The sequence below is a fragment of the Mustela nigripes genome, chromosome 6 (assembly GCF_022355385.1).
Source record: "Mustela nigripes isolate SB6536 chromosome 6, MUSNIG.SB6536, whole genome shotgun sequence".
Classification (NCBI taxonomy): Eukaryota; Metazoa; Chordata; class Mammalia; order Carnivora; family Mustelidae; genus Mustela; species Mustela nigripes.
Window position 1 is genome coordinate 139,268,643 of NC_081562.1, and position 16,435 is coordinate 139,285,077.

The window sequence follows — 16,435 nt, forward strand, 5'->3', positions numbered from 1 at the left end:
TGTAAACAAATACTCTCTTTTTTATAACTTAATTAGATCTTTGATTTGCGCTCTCTAATGGCTAAACGTACACTCTTATATTTTAGTATAGTTTGTTCTTATATCTACTGGCCCTTATCTATTGACAAAGGGTGCCTCTGTAAGCTCCAGCTGGGAAGTCAGTCACATATATACTTATCCTACTCTCAGATTCCTTCAAATGTCAAGACAAATTTTCTTTGACCTATGCCCCCATATACATACCAAACTCAAGGAGGGCATGGGAAAGCAAGGTACAGTATTCTTAATTTGCATTTTGTTCCTAATTCAGAATACTCTATCATAATTTCTTATGTAAGTGAACATGTGAGAAATACAGTTTATCTTTTTATTTTTTGTATAAGGAGAGATAATGGGAAGCCACTTGTTCTACTGTCATGCAAAAAAAAAAAAAAAAATCTATTCCCCTTAATGATTATAAATGTACCTGTATCATAGAATAAAATTCCCTTGAGAGTATTCCTAAGCTTTTTTCCTACTCTACCCAAACTGTCTCTCATGCCAGTATTTAACTTAAAGTTTAGCCTCATACTACATTTTATTATCTAGTAAGGCAATTCCTCCTTGATAGTTCTTTTTCAGAATATTCCTGGCTTTCTCGTTTATTTTTCTAGATGAACCATAAGTTACTTTCTAGGTGGGAAGCGGGACCTCTAAAGTGTTTTGATTTTTACAGGCAATAGAGAAAGCTGGTTAAGAATGTGGACTCTGGTAATCCAGAGGTTCTGTGTTTGAATTGTGGGCACAATGGTTTAGTAGCTCTAGGACTTTAGGACTTAAGACAAGAGATTTAACCCAATATGTTTTATTACCTGTAAGTAGACACTGTGTACTACCATATGGAATTGTGGTTAAGACAAAAATGCCTGAGACCTACTAACTACCCAACATATGGTAGCAAATATGTCTTTCATTATTAGAAAAGCTAAAGAGTCTTCCATATGCTTAGTAGTTACCATTTATACTTTCTCTAGTATGAACAGTGTTCTATAGAAAGATTTTTCCTTATGGTTTTATCCATTTTCCGTAACTGTGAACTCAAATTTTTATTTATCAATATTAGAGTGAATACTTACTGCTTAAAAAAAAAAAAAATCTTATTTGTAGTTTTTTGTTTTATATAATATTTCACACAATTTTCTCCTATCTTTAACAGTCAAGAAAATGATTTCCCCTAAGGTGGTGTCATGAGGTGTACAACGTACTTTCAAATGGTTCAATTATAAAAATATTTTATTACACAATAAAAAATACAGCAAACATGAACAGTTTTGGAATCATTTTGGGTATATAGCTGTTCAGCTTTTCTCTAAGTTTGAAAATTCTTTTTTAATTTTTTAAAGATTTTATTTATTTGACAGAGAGAGACACAGTGAGAGAGTGAACACAAGCAGGGGGAGTGGGAGAGGGAGAAGAAGGATTCCTGCTGAGCAGGGGGCCCAAATGTAGGGCTCAATCCCAGGACCCTGAGATCATGACCTGAGCTGAAGGCAGCCACTTAATGACTGACCCAGCCAGGCACCCCTGAAAACTCTTATAATAATAAAAAGTTAGATCAAGAACAGGGTACTAAGGATCCTAAAAGTGTATAATATACAGCATTTATGGTTAAGTTCTTCTGAGTCTTACAAAAGTATTCTTCAACAACTGAGATGTAACTGTAACTTTATATATTCCTATTTATGCTTTCTCCACGTATATCTGCGAACTCTAAGACAGGAAGGGGATCAAACATAGGCCTATATGGCTAGCGCACAGTGAGTGAGGAGGGAGAGTGACAGATGCTATCTGCTCAGAGGATTAACACCCAGTCATGCAGTCACTGATCATGTTAAGATCTGTCCTTGTATGAAGAACAGGAGTGGCTGAAAGGTTTTAAAATGATCACACTAGTTGCTATATAGACAACAGACCATATTCTATAAAATGGAATATATGTAACCTGTAAATAGTTTAGAATAATATTCATTATATGGAAAAAGCCACCAATTTATTAAGTAAAAAAGAATCTGAAAACTGGATGTTCAGAGTATTTTTAAGGAAAAAAATGCAACTGAACAGAAGCACATTCAGAAAAAAAGTCTTAAAGTAGATGAGCATATATACAAAAGAATCCTTCTTTACACTCCTTTGTTCCTTTCCTTGCCCTATTCTTTCATAGCTCTTATCATCCTCTATCAATGAATCTATCAATTCATACATAAAGTTTCAAAGTATGTACACCAATAAATTAACAGATAATCTCTAGGTGGTACATTTCTGAAATGCCGTTTTGTAATTTTATTTCTCATATTTCCTAAAAGGTATTTGTAATACTTTTTGACAAAAAAATATGAGTACATTTCACTAAATGATTTCCTAAAACATTGATAATTTCTAGAAGACATTTTGGTTGAGTAAAACCTTTCCCATTTAAGTTAGTTTAAGAGTAAAATACACTTAGAGCTTTCCAGGTAAAGAAAGTATTTTTAAAATCCAAAATTATATTCATCTATTTCTAGGAAACAGAATGTTAAATTACATAAGAGTAACATTAAATTAGAAGTGGAAATGAGATTCTTGCTTTGAGTAGGAAGATACAGAATGGTGAAGCCAAGTAACAAATGAAATAAACTAGAATGAGTTCTGAATTCAATAATTATTGAATGCCTTGACTAAATACCTAAAATATCCCAATTTTAAATTACAATTATGTAAAAAGTTGGAGGTTCCTTGAAGATACTGTCATTGAAATTTCTGAATAATCTACTTGCAACAACAGGCCAGCTGTGTTCAAATAACTTCAAATAGTCCAATAAAGAGTTTGACAGTTAAAAAAAGAATGCTGGACTCTAAACTTATATTCTTTTTAAACTTTAGGACTTCTAAGAGCATTTAACATGTTAATGTAAATTGTACTTGTTCCAGAGCAGGGATAGTCATTCAGGCCTGTGACCACAGAAATATTTTTTCAGAAAATATCTATTAATAGCTCAGACAACTTTTGTAAAACAGTTTGGGAAATATTGGTAAAGAACAAAAACTAGAGATATGGAACAGAATATCTAGGATTAAGCTTTTATTCATTTATTAACTTAGTCCATATTTATTTATTGAGTGTCAACCACGTGCCCGGCACTGGGAACACAGTGTTGTAACTAAAACAGACACAGTTCCTAACATTGCACAGCTTATACTCTCGTAGGGAGAACAGATACTAATAAAACAGTCCTAAAAATAAACTGTACAGTATGATAAGTTCTATGAAGAAAAAGTACAGTGTATTATGGTAAAAGGAAAAGGATTTCAAGGACAATATCATTTTCACTAGTGCCAAGGGACATTGAAGCCAACATCTGCAGCAATGGGAGTTAAAAGATTGTTTTAAGAAAAGGGGATTACTATATTTGAAGACTACTTACATGTTTGACATAGTGGTTAAATAAAATTTCTTTATATTATAGGATATTTGTATTAAGCACAGTTGTAAGAATTAACCACCAAAACACCAAGAATAATTCAAAATTTTCATAAAATAACAGAGGCATAAATTCTCAAGTTAGGTTTTAGAAGAAACAAAGTAAATAAAATTAAATAATCCAAAGACTTCTGTAATATTTGATCTTACATAAAATGGAATGAGATAAACTATAATTTACGGTTAAGTTATTCAGCAAATAATTAAAAAAAAAACTTCTTGCTCTGTAATTATGTTTCCTATATGCAGCAATACAAACAGTAAAAGAGTATCAGAAAAGACTAAACAATGATCTTTAGACTGAAGTTCAGAGCACACTGCCATGTCTCTATGAACCTTGCTATTGGCACTGGGCTCCGAAAGTATTCACTCCTATTACTTCAGCCTGCCTAGTACACGGAAAGGGCATGGGTTTCACAGACAGACACCTACTCAAGAATCCTAGCTTCCTCATCAAACCCGAAATCCAGCAAATCACTCTGCTACCTATTTGTATTTTTTTAAACCCCTACTCATCCCTCCTTTTCTTCGCACCAGTAGTTAATGTTTTTTCTTTTAATTTCCTCTCTGTTATTTTTGTTTACCCCGAGAAAAATATTGCCCTTCCAGGTGGCTTTTTGTGGTCTTTTGTTAAAAGCATTGGTAGTTAATGTGAAAGGGTTAACTGGCACTGAACAGGGCATGTCACTTGTATTTGAGAAATCAGAAAACACCATTTTTATTGATTAAATGAGAGTGACATTAGCTACGTGTAGATAAAACCTGTCTGAAGAGACATTATTGCAAATGTATCTTAAACATCTGCTCTGTGCCTTTGCTCATATGGATGGATACATCTCCTGACATCACCATTCACCATGCCCCCAACTCCACCATGGAAAATTCCCACCTGTTCTTCAAAGTCTGGTTTAAAATTATCTTTCCTCCCTCTTCCCTCAGCAGAAATGCTCCCCAACTTGTGCTTCTACAGTACTACAGTCTCTACTTAGAAACTGTAATTGTTTATATACTGATCTCCAAAATGTAGACACTATGTTTAATTAACCTATGTATTTTTTCCTTTAAAAGATGTATCCTCTTGTATTATCTGGGGGCTCTGATGTTTAAGGATGAAGATAATATAATTATCTTGTTAACCTGCTCAGCATCTAGTATAATATTCTGCCTTATTACAATACTTTATAAAATATCATTGTAGAAAAATGATAAATCAGTCTAAATAAAATGCATGAACAAAATAAAAAGAACATTTCTATCTACTTTTTAATATCTAATACATATCAGCAAACCAAAAAGAGCTATTCAGTTATATTGTACAAATTCCTAAACAAAGATTAAATTATATTCACTTACTCATTAAGGTTTTATTTAAGCAAATAATGACCTTACCACTTAGACATAATAATTAAGACTACATTTAGACCTTTTGGATCATGGAATTAAAAACAGGTTATTATAAGCCACAATGTTTAAGATTCCTTATGGAGAAATAAGTGATTACTAATTTGTAAAAAGCCACTCAAGAAATTTAATCCCTATTACTTATGCATGCAGAGCTAGACTCCACTGCTACTTGAACAAAAGCACTGAGCTGAATTACTTTCTCTCCTATATTCTAATGACATTTCTAAGAACTAAAACATCTGTTCAGGAACATGGCTCCAGCAAGGACTCCATAGTTTTTCTACATCCAAATACCCTAATTCTTGACTGGTTCATTACAATAACTTTCTGACTGGTTTCCCTGAGTACATTTTTGGCCATTATTCTACAATAGCCAATCTGTTAATATATAAGTCAAATTATGCCATTATTCCATTTAAAGTATTCCAATTATTTTTATCTCATTCAGAATAAAAGATAAGGTTCTTAAAACTGTTTATGAGGTCCAGCATGATTTGCATTCCTCTCTCCTTATTACCTTTCATTTACTATTCTCTTTACTCACTCTGCTCTTGTATACTAGATTCCTTGCTTCTTCCCCCCAAACTTAAATAGCTTGCTCCCTCACCTTCTTCAAGTCTTTGTTCAAAAGTCATCTTTGGATCGATTCCTTGCCACCTCCTCCACTATACACCCACCAGAATGGCTAAACTTGAGGCTGACAACATGGTGATGTTGTCAAATGATGGTGAGGTTGTGGAATAACTAGAACTCTCATACGCTGTGTTAGTGAGAAAAAGGTATGGCAGATCTCATAAAACCAAAAATACACAGTCCACATGGCCCAGCAATCCCACAGGTAGGTATCTACCCAAGCCCACAAGACCTCAATAAGACCATTTATATGGTTTTATTCAGTAATAGTCCCAAAGTGGAAACAATCCAGATGTCCATCAATAGAAATAGGAGAGATGAACAAACTATGGCAGAGTAATACAATGGAATATTCTACAACAAAAAGGAACTAATACATGCAACAATATGAGTCAATCCTAAAATCCTAAAAAGAGTCCACATTCTTTGAGTCCATTTATGTTAAGTTTTAAAACAGGCAAAATTAATTTATGGTGAAAAAAATAAAAACAGTACTTGATTCTGGGGAGTGGCATCAGGGATTGATTGGAAAGGGAAATGAAGAGATTTTCAACGATGATGGCAATAATGCTTCATCTCTTGATGAGGGTTGGGCTATGAAGGTATATGAATTGTCAAAATCCAGCTAATACTGACTACTTATTTGTGAATTTCTAGGCATGTAACTTTTACCTCAAAGGAAAAACAAAACAGTAAATACTGAACTGTAATTAATGACATCTATGCTGAAATATTTATGAAAACAGGCACTATCTGCAATTTTCTTTGAAATGCACCCAAAAAATGGAGATGATGGATGTGTGATAAAGCAAGTGGAATAAAATGTAATAGGCGAATCTAGCTAGTGGGTATAGAGGTGGTCACTGAACACACTTGAATCTTTACTGTATGTCTGAAGATTTTCATAACAAAATGTTGCAAAAAAATATGCACTCTCTCCCCTCTTAAGCCTGGAACGCTTTATCTGCCCCCTGCTTTAGTTTTCCTCTATAGCACTTACCTCTTTATAAACTACAGAATTTACTTACTGTTTTATTTACTGTCTTGTCTTCTCTCCATAAAATATAAGATCCATGAAGGTAGAATTTGTTTTCTGCTTAGCTTTACCTCGGGTCTAGAACTGTGCCTAATACACACAAATATCCAGTAAATATTTACTGAATAAATGAGCCAGTGAATTGTGCCTGTTATTTAAGGTCCACAAATACTGTTTGGGAACAGAACTCATAAAAAATTGAGATTAAATTTCATAAAAGCAAAGAAAAAATTAAGATGAACACACTTTGCTTTTGTCCTTAAAATGCTCGGGGTGAAAAAGTCAAAACAGCTGAAGATATAGACTACTTAGGAAGAAAAAGAGCAATTCAATACTTACTATTTTCTACAAGGAATAAATGGCAAAAGGTCTTAGGATTATTAACATCTACCCCTCCTCCCACTTAAAGCTCATATCCTGAAATTACTTTATTTCTAGAGTATAAAACAGTAAAAGATTGCTAAAGTACAGGTAAAACAGTATAGTCTTATTACTTCTTTTTAGTGTGAAACATCTGTCATTTTAATTTTAGTACTTTTATCACGAAATATTCAGGACACACAGTTACTAAGTAGCATGGTGGTCAAAGGCAGCCCTAGGCAAAATTCAGTTCAGTTTTGATGCTTGCCCTCTCGTGTCCTTTATTTGTAGCCCTTACATCGCTTTAGAGTTGGGTTGTGCTGCATTTACTAAGCGCCCGTGTGCCCATGTGATGACTGGGAATGTGAAGGGGAAGGGACTAAAGTTAGTTTTTCTATTCTCACAAATGACAATCTAAGTGGAATGCTTTCCTAAAAATTAATAAAAAGTCTCAAGAAGCCCTTATTTTTGGTTATAATCTTTATGCTGATGATTTCTAAATCTCCCAACATATCCTGGAGAGCTAGTCATCTGTCATTATTTAATGCCTTTTAACTTACACAAATAAAATACAAACGATGTTTCTCATTTTGGAGGGTTAATACCTTAAATGAACAGCCTGAGTAATTTAAGCTCGTCTAAAACTAAACATGTTTATATAATCCAACACAGACAAAAGCTATGCCAAGACTTAGTCCATAGCCCTTGCACATACTCACTCTTGGAATTTCATCCGCTTTCATGGCTTTAACTGCCATTTGTGTGCTGATGACATGCTTAGAAATCCTCACTTCTAGCCCAGATTTCTGCTAAACTCTAGGCATAGTATAAAGACCTCTTACTACATGCTCTACAAATAGACTTCATATAACATGAACATCCCCATCTGCTGAGTCTCCAAATCTGTTCTTCCTCCAGTATTACCTAGTGCGGTCAATTACCTGCTTCCAACTTCCCCGTTTCCAAACGAGGCCATCAGATCCTCTAGAATTCTCACTCATTTTAGGTCTAGAAAATATTCAGTGCTTTTTTTTTTTTTTTTAAATCCCACTGTCTTCATTTCAGGCAGCAACTAGCCTCCTTACTTCTGGTATCACACTATTCTCCAATTACCTTCTATAGCTGTAGCTGCCAGGGTCTCTCTAAAGGTTGGATTCCATCATTCTCACATTTAATCCTTGGCTCTCTACTGCCTTCATGATGAAATTCAAACCTCTTGGCATGGCAAACAGGGTCCTTCATGGTCTAGCTCTAGCTACTTCTTTTGGTCCAACACCTTACCTCACCCTTTCTACTCCGAATTTCACTCTCAAGCCACAGGGGACATCTAATAGACCTTTCTAGTAATACCTACATGTAATGTTTCCTGTCTTTAAGTCCATCTAAACCTCTCTCTATTCTTTATAATTCTACAAGGACATCTACCCCTTTCAGAAAGTCTCTTACAACTACTACATAACACTATTACAGTGGTAGAATAGAAAACAGGTACAGATGATTTTTAAATATTTCATAAAAACTCAATTAAAATTTTTTTCCAAAGATTTTATTTATTTATTTGATAGGCAGAGAGGCAGAGCAGAGAGCCCGATGTGGGGCTCCATCCCAGGACCCTGGGTTCATGACCTGAGTTGAAGGCAGAGGCTTTAACCCACTGAGCCACCCAGGCGCCCCTCAATTAAAATTTTTATGGAACTGAACACTCAGCAAATCAGAATTCAGAAAAAAAATTTCCTGATAGGAGTTTCATCCCTAAGCTACTTGCCTCACACATACCAGAAGGGACAAGGGACAAGAGACAGGAAAGAACACCAAGAGTGAGAACAAGCTCAATAACTTTGAAAGAGTCATTCATCTTGGAAAAAATATTAATTTACTTGCAAGAAAAGACTTTGTGAACTCATTTCTAACTTTGGGTTATAAAGCTTTAGGCTTTATTACTATGTCTGTTAATTCACCTTTCCAGAACTGAAATAGTAATAGCTAACATATATGGAGCACTTATCAATGCCAGGCCCAAGCTTCATATATCTTACTTCATTAAAAGCTCATAACAATATATATTCTCTCTATATTACATGTATATATTGTAGAAAGACGTGGGAATTATCATCCCTATTTCACCTATCACTAAACTTGCCTAAGTTCGTATAATTAGCTGGATACAAACCCAGCTGTGGCTCTACTATGAACTCTTTCTTTTTTAAGATTTGAGAGACATAGAAAAAAAGAGAGGGCAAGTGGGGAGGGGGCAAACAGACTCAATCCCAGGTCCCAGAAATTATGACCTGAGCTGAAGGCAGATGTCTGCTTCCCCCAGATGCTCCTAGTATGAACTCTTAACAGCTTCACTATATTAATTCGCAAAAGGATGTAGATTCCCCGATTGCTTATTAGTTCCAAGGAAAACTAGTAACTATATAGTGGAGAAACTGGCCCATACCTTGACTGGGTTATCAAAACTAACGTTACCAATCAGGGGCAGATAAATTATGTGTCTCAGGATGTGATACTATGAGACTACAATATCCTTTATGTAAAATTCTACCTGGGAGTGCAAAATCTGAATCTACTTGGGAAAACATCAAACTCAAAATGGGATCCTCTATTAAAGAAAAAAAATCAAAGAGACTGTAATCTTTAAAAACTGTCTGCATCAGCCATCAAAAGAAATGAAATCTTGCCATTTGCGACAACATGGATGGAACTAGAGCGTATCATGCTTAGCGAAATAAGTTAAGCGGAGAAAGACAACTATCATATGATCTCCCTAATATGAGGAAGTGGTGATGCAACATGGGGGCTTAAGTGGATAAGAGAAGAATCAATGAAACAAGATGGGATTGGGAGGGAGACAAACCATAAGTGACTCTTAATCTCACAAAACAAACTGAGGGTTGCTGGGGGGAGGGGGGTTGGGAGAAGGGGGGTGGGGTTATGGACATTGGGGAGGGTATGTGCTTTGGTGAGTGCTGTGAAGTGTGTAAACCTGGCGATTCACAGACATGTACCCCTGGGGATAAAAATATATGTTTATAAAAAAATAAAAAATTAAAAAAAAAACTGTCTGCATCATAAAAGATTAAACTCCATTGAAATATTTAGGAATAAAGCACCATGATGTAGGCAAATTAACTCTTAAATGGTTTGGAAAAATATGTGTTTGTTTACATGTGTCTATGTATAAGTTTGAAAAAAAAAACAACAATAAAGCAAATTGGGCAAAATGTTGACAACAGTTATATGTGGGAATACTACTCTTTTTCCTGCAAACTTTTTGTAAGCTTGAAATTATTTCCAAATAGTATTTTTTTTTAAAGGAAAAAAAGGGTCTCCCTGAAAGTAAGAGGAAGAGATGGAAGTACTTCTTCCAGAATTACTGCCAAGTAACTGCACAATCTCTGATCTGTAAGTCAGTGAAAGTTTTCTGGCTCTTAATTTCCTTATCTAAACCAGACATTACCAGAATACTGTCTTCTGAATAGTTGTTCTAGAGTTATCGTTGTTATACGAAGAGTTCTGGGATTAATTTTGGGAAATGCACAGACAGATAAAATGCAGATAGATAAGCAATGTCGAACAGTTTCTTTACAGAAGAATCCTCACAGATTTTGCACATATTAAAATGCACCATGATTTTCCAAATCAGTAATATAGAAGTCAACATGTACTAACTATTCACTGACCACTGTTAGTGTGATTCATCTAAATGTTTGGTGGGACCCAGCTTTTAATTTTCAGGACTAAAAACTATGATAAGCATTAAAGTTATAATGTTAAACCAAGGCATATAAAAACCATTCTCTTCTAAAATAACAGTCTATCAATTTTGGGAAACATAACCTTATGACTCCACTGTTCAACTTCATACTGAGGTATTTTCCAGTAAGTTTATTTTTAAAACAGGGAGCTGTTTTTAGACTACAAAATCTGACAACAGAACTCTGCTTTATGGACAATAATACAGATTAGTAGTTGGGAAATTATAAGAGAGGGAGTGGGCAAATTCAGCTCACCATCTGTTTTTGTAAATAGTAGAACATAGCCACACTTACTCATTTACATATTGTCCATACTGCTTGTGCCCTACAATAGCAGAGCTGAGTTGCTGTGACAGCCTGCAAAGCTTAAAATATTATCTGACTCTTATGCAAAGTTTGGAGAATCCTGATATTGATATAGTTATTTCTGTTTACTTTTGAAGATTCAGCAGTTAGGTTGTAGTAAGGTGGGTCACTGACAGACACGAAAGCAATCATGCTCTACTATTTACATGGTAAAAATGACAGAAGAGGGAAGTTTATTATATAAAATTGTATCTCTATGCTGAGACCCTATATTAGATACAACATCTTCATTCTTAAAATGTATTATTATACCTATTTTACAGGGAAAGTGAAGCTCAGTAAGATTAAGTCACTTGCCCGAAGTGGTAGAAGTAGGATTTGGATTGAGGTCTGACTCCAGAACCCTATGGTCTTTCTACTGTGGCTTAATTCCTCCTTCTTGTCTTCTTTTGCCTTCCCCATGTATGGCTGAGTTCTGGGTGGTACTCAAGGGAGGACTCAATACTAAGAGAGAAGCAGAAAGGATTTTTAACAGCTGAAGAGATAAAGAACAACATTATGGCTTCAAGGATTAGTGGAAAGTTATAACCAGGTAACTTGAAAAAGTAACAGCAATTTCCTAACTTCTCGTACAGGATTCTCTTGGAATGCTTTACTAATCATTGCTCAAAAAGGTTAACTCTGGTAGTACCCAGGCACTGTGGATATGAAGAATGGAGTTCTGGAAGATTAAGTCCTAGGAGAACCAAGACTACATACATATGTTTCCTGTGTAATTAACTACTTTTAATCTTCTATCATCCCTACAGATATAGAGGTCTACAGTAAAGAGTAAAGTTTGTTTCCCTTTATTGTTTTGTTTTATCTTGCTGAATTAGACAGTAGAGTTACATCAAAATTTGTACTTCTTCTTCTGGACTTCAAAGACTTCACTTAGTATACATCTGATACCACATTTACCAAGTGTGGAAACAAAATAATCTTCTTTTCACAGAAATAGTAGAAATAGGAGTTTCCCCTCTGAGAAGAGAATCAGCTTTGAATTAGAAGCAAATTGGGAAGGAATTCATTTTGGCTTTTTAGGTACAATTAAATAATCTACCATAAAAGAAGTCAAAAGAATATTAAATGATTTACCACCCTGGAGAGATAAGGATCTACATAATAACAGATTGAAACAGTCTAAATTTGACCATTACCTGTTCCTTCATCAAAAATAACAGATTTATCTATTTTATTTTCCCACCAGTCAATGTACCAATTGAGACTTAGCTGTTACACTGTTCTTACTAATATTTTTTATTACCCATCAAAATCGTATGAATGTTAAGATTTGTCCATGTTTAAGGTAACTGTGGAAAACATTATAAAATGGCTAATATAGGAAGAAATCATAGTTCATAATACACTAAACTAAATACGCAAATTTTCTCCTTTAACGCCAAGTCCTGTGGTTTCACCAAAACCACAAATCCTCAGTGTAATTTCTAAAGCTTTGTCTTCTGCAGTGGCTAAAAAATAAAAGGAGCTCGGATAGTCTCAAAGCTTTCTTGTTTAATTATATGTCTGTATCCTTCACTTTCTCAAACTTAAAACTCCCCCTTTATTTAAACTAACACATTGTTAGATGAAAATAAATATTTTATAATCTCAAATTATCCTAATTAGTTTAATTCTATTTTGTGCCACAAATTATCTTCTTGCAAGTTATAAAACATATTGTATGGAAATAAAATTTCTGATTTTTTGTTTTTATTAGAATACTCTATCAAACAGGAAGATATATAAGGCGTACTTTCTAAAAACCACACGTTTTGATGTCAAAAACCTGGAAGGGAATCCTGGAAGGGAATTCTGACAGTTACTAATTGTGACTTAACTTCCCTAAATCTACATTTTCTTATTAGTAAAATGAAGTTACTGCTATTATCAAGGTAAAATGAGACAAGAAATGCAGGTAACCTTCTAGTGTACACCTAGCATACACTTTTTTATTAGCTTTTCATAATATAAATAATGACACCAACTCAGCCTTTTTTCCTTATTAGTAAAAGGCAGAAAATGCTACCTAACTTATAAAGACTGCATTGAAGAGTGAGATTATGTCTATAAAGTGGTGGTGTATTATTATTATAATAGCAAATTTCAATAGATTATGGCCTACATTATTAATAGAAATTACTTTACGATAGGTATATTTGGATCAATAAATAAGACCAAGTCCAAATTTACCTTATGTTTTCTTAATGATATCCTGTCTCCTATTAATCCTATAAATGAGGATATTTTATTTTATTTTATTTTAGTAGGCTCCAAGCCCAGCATGGAGCCCAACACCAGGCTTTGAACTCATGACCAAAAGCTGATGCTTAACCAACTGAGCTACCCAAGGGCCCAAATGAGGATATTTTAAAACTCCAGTTGATTTTTATTGGCAAACTGTCACTGTTAAAACAATTTTAACCTCTGAAGACAGTCAAATCTCATTCACTGTGGAACTTTAATGACATTGTTCTTTAAACGACAAAGTTCAGGCACCATACTATAGTTACCACACTCACTTTTTCAGCTTTTGCAGAAGAATGAGGTCTCTCTAAACATTTTCAAGTACAAAAGGAAAAAAGAAACATGCACTGCAGTCTTAAGGAAGCCCTGTCCTCCCAGCTTTCCTGATCAAGTTAAATTAATGGGAGTAATTCATTCAAAGATTATTTTTACCATACGCTTTACCCCACAATGGATGTGATATAACTCACTGGAACATTTTTAAACTAATGAATGCAATGCTACCTAAAATAAATCTGGTTTCATGGAAATGAGAGAAATATGCAGAACTTTTATTTGGGGAGGAAGGGCAAAAGGTTGCAAAACTTGAATAACATACTTAGAGCAGTTTTAGATTAATTCTAACACATTTAATTATTATCTCTATTTAGTTGGTATTTATAGCCGAAAGAGAAGGAAAATTAAATTCTTTCTTGCAAAGGTCTTTAGGCTCCTAGAAACATTGTACAAATTCTCTTATTTCATAGCAGAAAGAGATGAAATAACTAAAGTTTCCAGATAATATTTAAGACAAGTTTCCTATAAAAGTATTATGTAAATCATGCTAAAAAGTTTGTATCATCTCAGGAGCTGCATTAAATTTGATCAGAATGAAAGTCTAAACAAGAGTAAATCATATACTTCCATGATCTCTTAAAGAAGTAAACTGTGGCAGACACTGCCATTTTTTTTTAACCCCATGAAGGCGAATTAATTTTCCAGTAATAAATTGTAGTACAGGGGTTGTGTTAGACACCTGTACTTAATTAGGGATTTATATTTATATTTCTTCCAGTCTGATGATGACGACTAAAATAATCATCTTAGGTAAAGTAAAATATTTATAAGTAATTCAGGATCAACTAGTACAATATTTTTATTATAATTTGACCAAACCATGGTCAGAATGCAAAATTTACTATTTAAATGGAGTGAAGGATAGGTTAAAAATCTTAAGTTCAGAGGAGATAAAACACAGCTTACTGAAGGTGTACCTAAAAAAACCAGAAGGTTTATTTATGTATTTTAGAGAGTGAGCAAGTAGGGGGAGGAGCAGAGGGAGAGAATCTTAAGCAGACTCCCTGCTGAGCATGGAACCTCACCTGGGGCTTCACCTCAGAACCCTGAAACTGTGACTTGAGCCAAAACCAAGAGTCAGCTGCTTAACCGACTAAGTCCCCCAGGTGCCCCTGAAGGTGTACTTTTTATCTGTCTTCACAAAGGTCCTCAAATATCCCCTTCTTCATTTTCTTCCTCCAGTACACAAAGATAAATACTCAAAGTGTAATAGATAGCCTTTAGTTTTGTTCATCAAATTATTCCTGGCTGGCTTCCAGATACCCAATAATATTGCATTTTCTGGCTCTGTGGCTGGTGGGGCTAGGTCACTAATCCCGATCAATGAGTTGTGAATCAAAGCAACTTATTATTTCCAGGCTAGAGTATTTAACTGATGGTGAAGATCTGACATCTCCTCCCACCTGCCATCATACTGGACTGCTACCTATGCCTGGTTCCCCAGCTGATTCATGAAAAAAATGTTACATAAAATAAGAAACAAACTTTTAAGCTTGTTTGTTATTACATCATAGCCTAGTTGATCCTGAATGACATAAACTGGTTCCAGAAATGGGATACTGTTACAACACAAAGGCTAAAATATATGCCATTTGGGAGCCAAGCAGCAAGGGAACTTCTCAAAGGATGGAAGCCTAGAATCCTTATTAGGCAGCACAAAATACTTGGTAAAAGTCAGTTATGATAGTTTAAGAAGCAAATAATGTACTTAATAAACCTGTAGCTCTAAAAGAGTTAAAAAAAACCCTAACCATTAAAAGGGAGTGTTGGTTGCTCTGTGTTTGGTATTATAAGAAACAAAATTTTAAAACTCATCAGTTGGTAAGCAGGAACGAAGAGTCCAAAAATTCAGCGACTTGCAGCATTTTAAGAATGCTTCTCAACCCAAGCTATTAAGTTTAGTATTGGGGTCACCAATTTTCCAGGGAGTTGATAAAGCTAGAGAACTCCTTGCTGCATGTTTTAGAATTTGGACTCTGTTACATTACCTTAGTGTGTCCTTGTTACAACTCCCAATACTCAGCAAACTTGTTTTTTATATTGTTGCTTCCTTGTACATTCTTACTACCTATTTTTTGACTTCAAAAGAATGACATCTTTAGAATTGTTTCAGAGCCAATGATATATGCTTTAGATAATTATTACATTATTCTAAATATAACTGTATTATTTTGAACTCAAATAAATTTATATGCAGATAATAAAAAAAAAATAAGTTTAGGAATCAAGAAGGCCTTTGGCTAACAGAGGAAGAGCAATCAACCTTGAAGGTAAGGTTTAAATCAGAATGCAGCCCTGATACTTACAATAAAACATTTGAATGGATTAGAGTCTCAAAAGCAGACACACAATTAAAACTGCATTCTTGCTTTCAGCTGAACATAATCCTCACAGAAAAAGAGAGTAGACACTTAAGAGTGTAGCTTTCCAGCAAAAGTTAATAGGTTTATGCTACTAGCAATTAGGAGGCTGACATCTGATAAAGAACTATAAATACAGGCTACTGGCATTCAGAACTAAATGGAAACACATTAGAAGCCTACCGAGTTGTGCTGCTGACAATCAAAAATCAAAAGCCGAGATTAAAATCTGAGTCAAAAGTACACTTGCATTAGCTCCCCAAAGGGTTTATTTTCCAATATCTACTTCCGATGAGGTGAAGAAAGACCATGGAGAATGAAAGAATGTCAAAAACCACAAAAAACAATGGACTAAGGAGACCCTCCAGGAGAGATCTAGTTATATAAACAAAAATATTGCCCACAGCCAGGGGAAGGGGACCCTTATAAAGTCAGCCTGATGTGATTTTTGAGTTGC

At 34.5% G+C, this 16,435-nt stretch overlaps 1 protein-coding gene across 3 annotated transcripts in view; it reads right to left on the reverse strand.

Annotated features, from left to right (window-relative positions):
* The window catches only part of EPC1 (enhancer of polycomb homolog 1), an 89,582-nt gene that overhangs the window by 29,573 nt on the left and 43,574 nt on the right, over positions 1–16,435 (reverse strand). The window lies entirely within an intron of this gene.